This window comes from Oncorhynchus keta, chromosome 21 (genome assembly GCF_023373465.1).
Source record: "Oncorhynchus keta strain PuntledgeMale-10-30-2019 chromosome 21, Oket_V2, whole genome shotgun sequence".
In the NCBI taxonomy this organism is placed as follows: domain Eukaryota; kingdom Metazoa; phylum Chordata; class Actinopteri; order Salmoniformes; family Salmonidae; genus Oncorhynchus; species Oncorhynchus keta.
Genome location: NC_068441.1, coordinates 48,140,249 through 48,149,465, shown reverse-complemented (window position 1 = coordinate 48,149,465; position 9,217 = coordinate 48,140,249).

The following is a 9,217-nucleotide window of genomic DNA, read 5'->3' as shown; positions in this document are numbered from 1 at the left end:
TCCTCGGCTGAGTTGCAAAGAAAAAGCCATATCTCATACTGGCCGATAAAAATACAATTAAAAATGTCACCTTTATTTAACCAGGTCGGCCAGTTTTGAACAAGTTATCATTTACAACTGCGACCTGGCCAAGATAGAGTGAAGCAGTGCGACACAAACAACACAGAGTTACACATGGGTGGGTGCTGCTATGGTGACCAGTGAGCTGAGATAAGTTGGGGCTTTACTGGCAGAGACTTATAGATGACCTGGAGCCAACAGGTTTGGCTATGAATATGAAGCGAGGGCCAGCCAACGAGAGCATACAGGTCACAGTGGTGGGTAGTATATGGGGCTTTGGTAACAAAACAGATGGCACTGTGATAGACTACATCTAATTTGCTGAGTAGAGTGTTGGAGGCTATTTTGTAAATTACAAAGTCAAGGATCGGTAGGATAGTCAGTTTTACGAGGGTATAATTGGCAGCATGAGTAAAGGATGCTTTGTTGCGAAATAGGAAGCCCAATTCTATATTTAATTTTGGATTGGAGATTCTTAATGTGAGTCTAGAAGGAGAGTTTACATTCTAACCAGACACCTAGGTATTTGTAGTTGTCCACATATTCTAAGTCAGAACCGTCCAGAGTAGGGTGCAGGCAGCGATCGGTTGAAAAGCATGTATTTGGGTTTACTAGCGTTTAAGAGTAGTTGGAGGCCAAGGAAGGAGAGTTGTATGGCGTTGGAGCTCGTCTGGAGGCTTGTTAACACAGTGTCCAAAGATGGGCCAGAAGTATACAGAATGGTGTAGAGGTGGATCAAAGACTCCCCAGCAGCGAGAGCGACATCATTGATGTATACAGAGAAAAGAGTCAGCCCGAGAATTTAATCTGGTGGCACCCCCATAGAGACTGCCAGAGGTCCGGTCAACAGGCCCTCCGATTTGATACACTGAACTCTATCTGAGAAGTAGTTGGTGAACCAGGCGAGGCAGTCATTTGAGGAACCAAGGCTGTCGAGTCTGCCAATAAGAACGTGGTGATTGACAGAGTTGAAAGTCTTGGCCAGGTCGATGAATATGGCTGCACAGTATTGTCTTTTATCGATGGCGGCTATGAAATCGTTTAGGACCTTGAGCGTGGCTGAGGTTGCACCCATGACCAGCTCGGAAACCACATTGCATAGCGGAGAAGGTACGGTGGGATTCGAAATGGTCGGTGATCTGTTTGTTAACTTGGCTTTTGAAGACCAAATGAATTTTCATTTCATTTCATTACAGCACAACGGTTTGATTTGTTTGATCGTAGCTAGCTACATAGCTAGCTACATAGCCGTCTGTGTATCAAAGATAATTGTGTAGTCTAACGCGATTTTCTAGGTTAGCTAGCCAGCTATTGTCGTTCTTTTAACGCAACGTAACGTAATCAACACTGCTAGCTAGCCAGCTAGCCCCCGAATAGCAGCACTGTTGAAACTATTACACTCAACGGAACGACTTGATTAGTGTAGTGTCAACAACGCAGCCACTGCCAGCTAGCCTACAAAGTCAACAACGCAGCCACTGCCAGCTAGCCTACTTCAGCAGTACTGTATCATTTTAATCATTTTAGTCAATAAGATTCTTGCTACGTAAGCTTAACTTTCTGAACATTCGAGACGTGTAGTCCACTTGTCATTCAATCTCCTTGCATTAGCGTAGCCTCTTCTGTAGCCTGTCAACTATGTGTCTGTCTATCCCTGTTATCTCCTCTCTGCACAGACCATACAAACGCTCCACACCGCGTGGCCGCGGCCACCTAATCTGGTGGTCCCAGCGCGCACGACCCACGTGGAGTTCAGGTCTCCGGTAGCCTCTGGAACTGCCGATCTGCGGCCAACAAGGCAGAGTTCATCTCAGCCTATGCCTCCCTCCAGTCCCTCGACTTCTTGGCACTGACGGAAACATGGATCACCACAGATAACACTGCTACTCCTACTGCTCTCTCTTCGTCCGCCCACGTGTTCTCGCACACCCGAGAGCTTCTGGTCAGCGGGGTGGTGGCACCGGGATCCTCATCTCTCCCAAGTGGTCAATCTCTCTTTCTCCCCTTACCCATCTGTCTATCGCCTCCTTTGAATTTCATGCTGTCACAGTTACCAGCCCTTTCAAGCTTAACATCCTTATCATTTATCGCCCTCCAGGTCCCCTCGGAGAGTTCATCAATGAGCTTGATGTCTTGATAAGCTCCTTTCCTGAGGACGGCTCACCTCTCACAGTTCTGGGCGACTTTAACCTCCCCACGTCTACCTTTGACTCATTCCTCTCTGCCTCCTTCTTTCCACTCCTCTCCTCTTTTGACCTCACCCTCTCACCTTCCCCCCCTACTCACAAGGCAGGCAATACGCTCGACCTCATCTTTACTAGATGCTGTTCTTCCACTAACCTCATTGCAACTCCCTCCAAGTCTCCGACCACTACCTTGTATCCTTTTCCCTCTCGCTCTCATCCAACACTTCCCACACTGCCCCTACTCGGATGGTATCGCGCCGTCCCAACCTTCGCTCTCTCTCCCCCGCTACTCTCTCCTCTTCCATCCTATCATCTCTTCCCTCTGCTCAAACCTTCTCCAACCTATCTCCTGATTCTGCCTCCTCAACCCTCCTCTCCTCCCTTTCTGCATCCTTTGACTCTCTATGTCCCCTATCTTCCAGGCCGGCTCGGTCCTCCCCTCCCGCTCTGTGGCTCGACGACTCATTGCGAGCTCACAGAACAGGGCTCCGGGCAGCCGAGCGGAAATGGAGGAAAACTCGCCTCCCTGCGGACCTGGCATCCTTTCGCTCCCTCCTCTCTACATTTTCCTCCTCTGTCTCTGCTGCTAAAGCCACTTTCTACCACTCTAAATTCCAAGCATCTGCCTCTAACCCTAGGAAGCTCTTTGCCACCTTCTCCTCCCTCCTGAATCCTCCTCCCCCTCCCCCCTCCTCCCTCTCTGCAGATGACTTCGTCAACCATTTTGAAAAGAAGGTCGACGACATCCGATCCTCGTTTGCTAAGTCAAACGACACCGCTGGTTCTGCTCACACTGCCCTACCCTGTGCTCTGACCTCTTTCTCCCCTCTCTCTCCAGATGAAATCTCGCGTCTTGTGACGGCCGGCCGCCCAACAACCTGCCCGCTCGACCCTATCCCCTCCTCTCTTATCCAGACCATTTCTGGAGACCTTCTCCCTTACCTCACCTCGCTCATCAACTCATCCCTGACCGCTGGCTACGTCCCTTCCGTCTTCAAGAGAGCGAGAGTTGCACCCCTTCTGAAAAAACCTACACTCGATCCCTCCGATGTCAACAACTACAGACCAGTATCCCTTCTTTCTTTTCTCTCCAAAACTCTTGAACGTGCCGTCCTTGGCCAGCTCTCCCGCTATCTCTCTCAGAATGACCTTCTTGATCCAAATCAGTCAGGTTTCAAGACTAGTCATTCAACTGAGACTGCTCTTCTCTGTATCACGGAGGCGCTCCGCACTGCTAAAGCTAACTCTCTCTCCTCTGCTCTCATCCTTCTAGACCTATCGGCTGCCTTCGATACTGTGAACCATCAGATCCTCCTCTCCACCCTCTCCGAGTTGGGCATCTCCGGCGCGGCCCACGCTTGGATTGCGTCCTACCTGACAGGTCGCTCCTACCAGGTGGCGTGGCGAGAATCTGTCTCCTCACCACGCGCTCTTACCACTGGTGTCCCCCAGGGCTCTGTTCTAGGCCCTCTCCTATTCTCGCTATACACCAAGTCACTTGGCTCTGTCATAACCTCACATGGTCTCTCCTATCATTGCTATGCAGACGACACACAATTAATCTTCTCCTTTCCCCCTTCTGATGACCAGGTGGCGAATCGCATCTCTGCATGTCTGGCAGACATATCAGTGTGGATGACGGATCACCACCTCAAGCTGAACCTCGGCAAGACGGAGCTGCTCTTCCTCCCGGGGAAGGACTGCCCGTTCCATGATCTCGCCATCACGATTGACAACTCCATTGTGTCCTCCTCCCAGAGCGCTAAGAACCTTGGCGTGATCCTGGACAACACCCTGTCGTTCTCAACTAACATCAAGGCGGTGGCCCGTTCCTGTAGGTTCATGCTCTACAACATCCGCAGAGTACGACCCTGCCTCACACAGGAAGCGGCGCAGGTCCTAATCCAGGCACTTGTCATCTCCCGTCTGGATTACTGCAACTCGCTGTTGGCTGGGCTCCCTGCCTGTGCCATTAAACCCTACAACTCACCCAGAACGCCGCAGCCCGTCTGGTGTTCAACCTTCCCAAGTTCTCTCCGTCACCCCGCTCCTCCGCTCTCTCCACTGGCTTCCAGTTGAAGCTCGCATCCGCTACAAGACCATGGTGCTTGCCTACGGAGCTGTGAGGGAACGGCACCTCAGTACCTCCAGGCTCTGATCAGGCCCTACACCCAAACAAGGGCACTGCGTTCATCCACCTCTGGCCTGCTCGCCTCCCTACCACTGAGGAAGTACAGTTCCCGCTCAGCCCAGTCAAAACTGTTCGCTGCTCTGGCTCCCCAATGGTGGAACACACTCCCTCACGACGCCAGGACAGCGGAGTCAATCACCACCTTCCGGAGACACCTGAAACCCCACCTCTTTAAGGAATACCTAGGATAGGATAAAGTAATCCTTCTCACCCCCCTTAAAATATTTAGATGCACTATTGTAAAGTGGCTGTTCCACTGGATGTCATAAGGTGAATGCACCAATTTGTAAGTCGCTCTGGATAAGAGCGTCTGCTAAATGACTTAAATGTAAATGTAAATGTAAGACCAAAAGATGGGCAAAATAACACACACTGGACAGAGGAACTCTGCCTTGAAGGCCAGCATCCCAGAGTTGCCTCTTCACTGTTGATGTTTCTTGGCAATTTCTCTCATGGAATAGCCTTCATTTCTCAGAACAAGAACAGACTGACGAGTTTCAGAAGAAAGTGCTTTGTTTCTGGCCATTTGAGCCTATAATCGAACCCACAAATGCTGATGCTCCAGATACTCAACTAGTCTAAAGAAGGCCAGTTTTATTGCTTATTTAACCAGTACAACAGTTTTTCAGCTGTGCTAACATATTTGCAAAAGGGTTTTCTAATGATCAATTAGCATTTTAAAATGCCGTAGTCTGGCTTTTTTGGGGCGGTTTTGGAGCAGTGGCTTCTTCCTTGCTGAGTGGCCTTTCAGGTTATGTCGACATAGGACTCGTATTACTGTGGATATAGATAATTTTGTACCTGTTTCCTCCAGCATATTTACAAGGTCCTTTGCTGTTGTTTTGGGATTGATTTGCACTTTTTGCACCAAAGTACGTTCATCTCTAGGAGACAGAACGCGTCTACATCCTGAGCGGTATGATGGCTGCGTGGTCCCATGGTGTTTATACTTGTGTACTATTGTTTGTACAGATGAACGTGGTACCTTCAGGCGTTTGGAAATTGCTCCCAAGGATGAACCAGACCTGTGGAGGTCTACAATTTTTTTCTGAGGTCTTGGCTGATTTCTTTTGATTTTCCCATGATGTCAACCAAATGGCACTGAGTTTGAAGGTAAGCCTTGAAGTACAGCCACAGGTACACCTCCAATTGACACAAATGATGTCAATTAGCCTATCAGAAGCTTCTAAAGCCATGACATTTCCAAGCTGTTTTGAAGGCACAGTCAACTTAGTGTATGTAAACTTCTGACCCCCTGGAATTGTGATACAGTAAATTATAATTTAAATAATCTGTCTGTAAACGATTTTTGGAAAAATTACTTGTGTCATGTTTAAAGTAGAAGTGACTTGTCAAAACTATACTATGTAAACTTCCGACTTCAACTGTAGTTATCTATTCTATTCTACTATGTTGTTATCTTTTCTATTCTGTCCTACCTATGTAGTTATCTATTCTATTCTGTAGTTATGTATTCTATTCTATTCTACTATGTTGTTACCTATTCTATTCTGTCCTACCAATGTTGTTATCTATTCAAATCAAAATCAAATCAAATCAAATGTATTTGTCACATACACATGGTTAGCAGATGTTAATGCGAGTGTAGCAAAATGCTTGTGCTTGTAGTTCCGACAATGCAGTAATAACCAACAAGTAATCTAACTAACAATTCCAAAACTACTGTCTTATGCACAGTGTAAGGGGATAAGAATATGTACATAAAGATATATGAATGAGTGATGGTACAGAGCAGCATAGGCAAGATACAGTAGATGGTATCGAGTATAGTATATACATATGAGATGAGTATGTAAACAAAGTGGCATAGTTAAAGTGGCTAGTGATACATGTATTACGTAAGGATGCAGTAGATGATATAGAGTACAGTATATACATATTCATATGAGATGAATAATGTAGGGTATGTAAACATTATATTAGGTAGCATTGTTTAAAGTGGCTAGTGATATATTTTACATCATTTCCCATCAATTCCCATTATTAAAGTGGCTGGAGTTGAGTCAGTGTGTTGGCAGCGGCCACTCAGTGTTAGTGGTTGCTGTTTAACAGTCTGATGGCCTTGAGATAGAAGCTGTTTTTCAGTCTCTCGGTCCAAGCTTTGATGCACCTGTACTGACCTCGCCTTCTGAATGATAGCGGGGTGAACAGGCAGTGGCTCGGGTGGTTGTTGTCCTTGATGATCTTTATGGCCTTCCTGTAACATCGGGTGGTGTAGGTGTCCTGGAGGGCAGGTAGTTTGCCCCGGTGATGCGTTGTGCAGACCTCACTACCCTCTGGAGAGCCTTACGGTTGTGGGCGGAGCAGTTGCCGTACCAGGCGGTGGAAGTTTGTGAGTGCTTTTGGTGACAAGCCGAATTTCTTCAGCCTCCTGAGGTTGAAGAGGCGCTGCTGCGCCTTCTTCACGATGCTGTCTGTGTGAGTGGACCAATTCAGTTTGTCTGTGATGTGTATGCCGAGGAACTTAAAACTTACTACCCTCTCCACTACTGTTCGATCGATTTGGATAGGGGTGTTCCCTCTGCTGTTTCCTGAAGTCCACAATCATCTCCTTAGTTTTGTTGACGTTGAGTGTGAGGTTATTTTCCTGACACCACACTCCGAGGGCCCTCACCTCCTCCCTGTAGGCCGTCTCGTCGTTGTTGGTAATCAAGCCTACCACTGTTGTGTCGTCCGCAAACTTGATGATTGAGTTGGAGCGTGCGTGGCCACGCAGTCGTGGGTGAACAGGGAGTACAGGAGAGGGCTCAGAACGCACCCTTGTGGGGCCCCAGTGTTGAGGATCAGCGGGGTGGAGATGTTGTTGCCTACCCTCACCACCTGGGGGCGGCCCGTCAGGAAGTCCAGTACCCAGTTGCACAGGGCGGGGTTGAGACCCAGGGTCTCGAGCTTGATGACGAGCTTGGAGGTTACTATGGTGTTAAATGCCGAGCTGTAGTCGATGAACAGCATTCTCACATAGGTATTCCTCTTGTCCAGATGGGTTAGGGCAGTGTGCAGTGTGGTTGAGATTGCATCGTCTGTGGACCTATTTGGGCGGTAAGCAAATTGGAGTGGGTCTAGGGTGTCAGGTAGGGTGGAGGTGATTATGGTCCTTGACTAGTCTCTCAAAGCACTTCATGATGACGGAAGTGAGTGCTACGTGGCTAGTGATATATTTTACATAATTTCCCATCAATTCCGATTATTGATGGGAAATGTTACCTTAGCTTTCTTGGGAACAGGAACAATGGTGGCCCTCTTGAAGCATGTGGGAACAGCAGACTGGTATAGGGATTGATTGAATATGTCCGTAAACACACCAGCCAGCTGGTCTGCGCATGCTCTGAGGGCGCGGCTGGGGATGTCGTCTGGGCCTGCAGCCTTGCGAGGGTTAACACGTTTAAATGTTTTACTCACCTCGGCTGCAGTGAAGGAGAGGCCGCATGTTTTCGTTGCAAGCCGTGTCAGTGGCACTGTATTGTCCTCAAAGCGGGCAAAAAGTTATTTAGTCTGCCTGGGAGCAAGACATCCTGGTCCGTGACTGGGGTGGTTTTCTTCCTGTAGTCCGTAATTGACTGTAGACCCTGCCACATACCTCTTGTGTCTGAGCCGTTGAATTGAGATTCTACTTTGTCTCTATACTGACGCTTAGCTTGTTTGATAGCATTGCGGAGGGAATAACTGCACTGTTTGTATTCAGTCATGTTAACAGTCACCTTGCCCTGATTAAAAGCAGTGGTAAGCGCTTTCAGTTTCACGCGAATGCTGCCATCAATCCATGTGGTTTCTGGTTAGGGAATGTTTTTCGTTGCTATGGGAAAGACATCTTCAACGCACGTTCTAATGAACTCGCACACCGAATCAGCGTATTCGTCAATGTTGCTGTCTGACGCAATACGAAACATATCCCAGTCCACGTCATGGAAGCAGTTTTGGAGTGTGGAATCAGCTTGGTCGGACCAGCGTTGGACAGACCTCAGCGTGGGAGCTTCTTGTTTTAGCTTCTGTTTGTAGGCAGGGATCAACAAAATGGAGTCGTGTTCAGCTTTTCCGAAAGGAAGGCAGGGCAGGGCCTTATATGCGTCGCGGAAGTTAGAGCAACAATGATCCAAGGTTTTTCCCGCCCTGGTTGCGCAGTCGATATGCTGATACAATTTAGGGAGTCTTGTTTTCAGATTAGCCTTGTTAAAATCCCCAGCTACAATGAATGCAGCCTCCGGATAAATGGATTCCAGTTTGCATAGAGTCAAATAAAGTTTGTTCAGAGCCATCGATGTGTCTGCTTGGGGGAAATATATACGGCTGTGATTATAATCGAAGAGAATTCTCTTGGTAGATAATGCGGTCTACATTTGATTGTGAGGAATTCTAAATCAGGTGAACAGAAGGATTTGAGTTCCTGTATGTTTCTGTCATCACACCACGTCTCGTTAGCCATAAGGCATACGCCCCCGCCCCTCTTCTTACCAGAAAGTTGTTTGTTTCTGTCGGCGCGATGCATGGAGAAACCCGCTGGCTGCACCGCCTCTGATAGCGTCTCTCCAGTGAGCCATGTTTCCGTGAAGCAAAGAACGTTACAGTCTCTGATGTCCCTCTGGAATGCTACCCTTGCTCGGATTTCATCAACCTTGTTGTCAAGAGACTGGACATTGGCGAGAAGAATGCTGGGGAGTGGTGCACGATGTGCCGGTCTCCGGAGTCTGACCAGAAGACCGCCTCGTTTCCCTCTTTTAAGGAGTCGTTTTTTTGGGTCGCCGAATGGGATCCATTCCGCTGT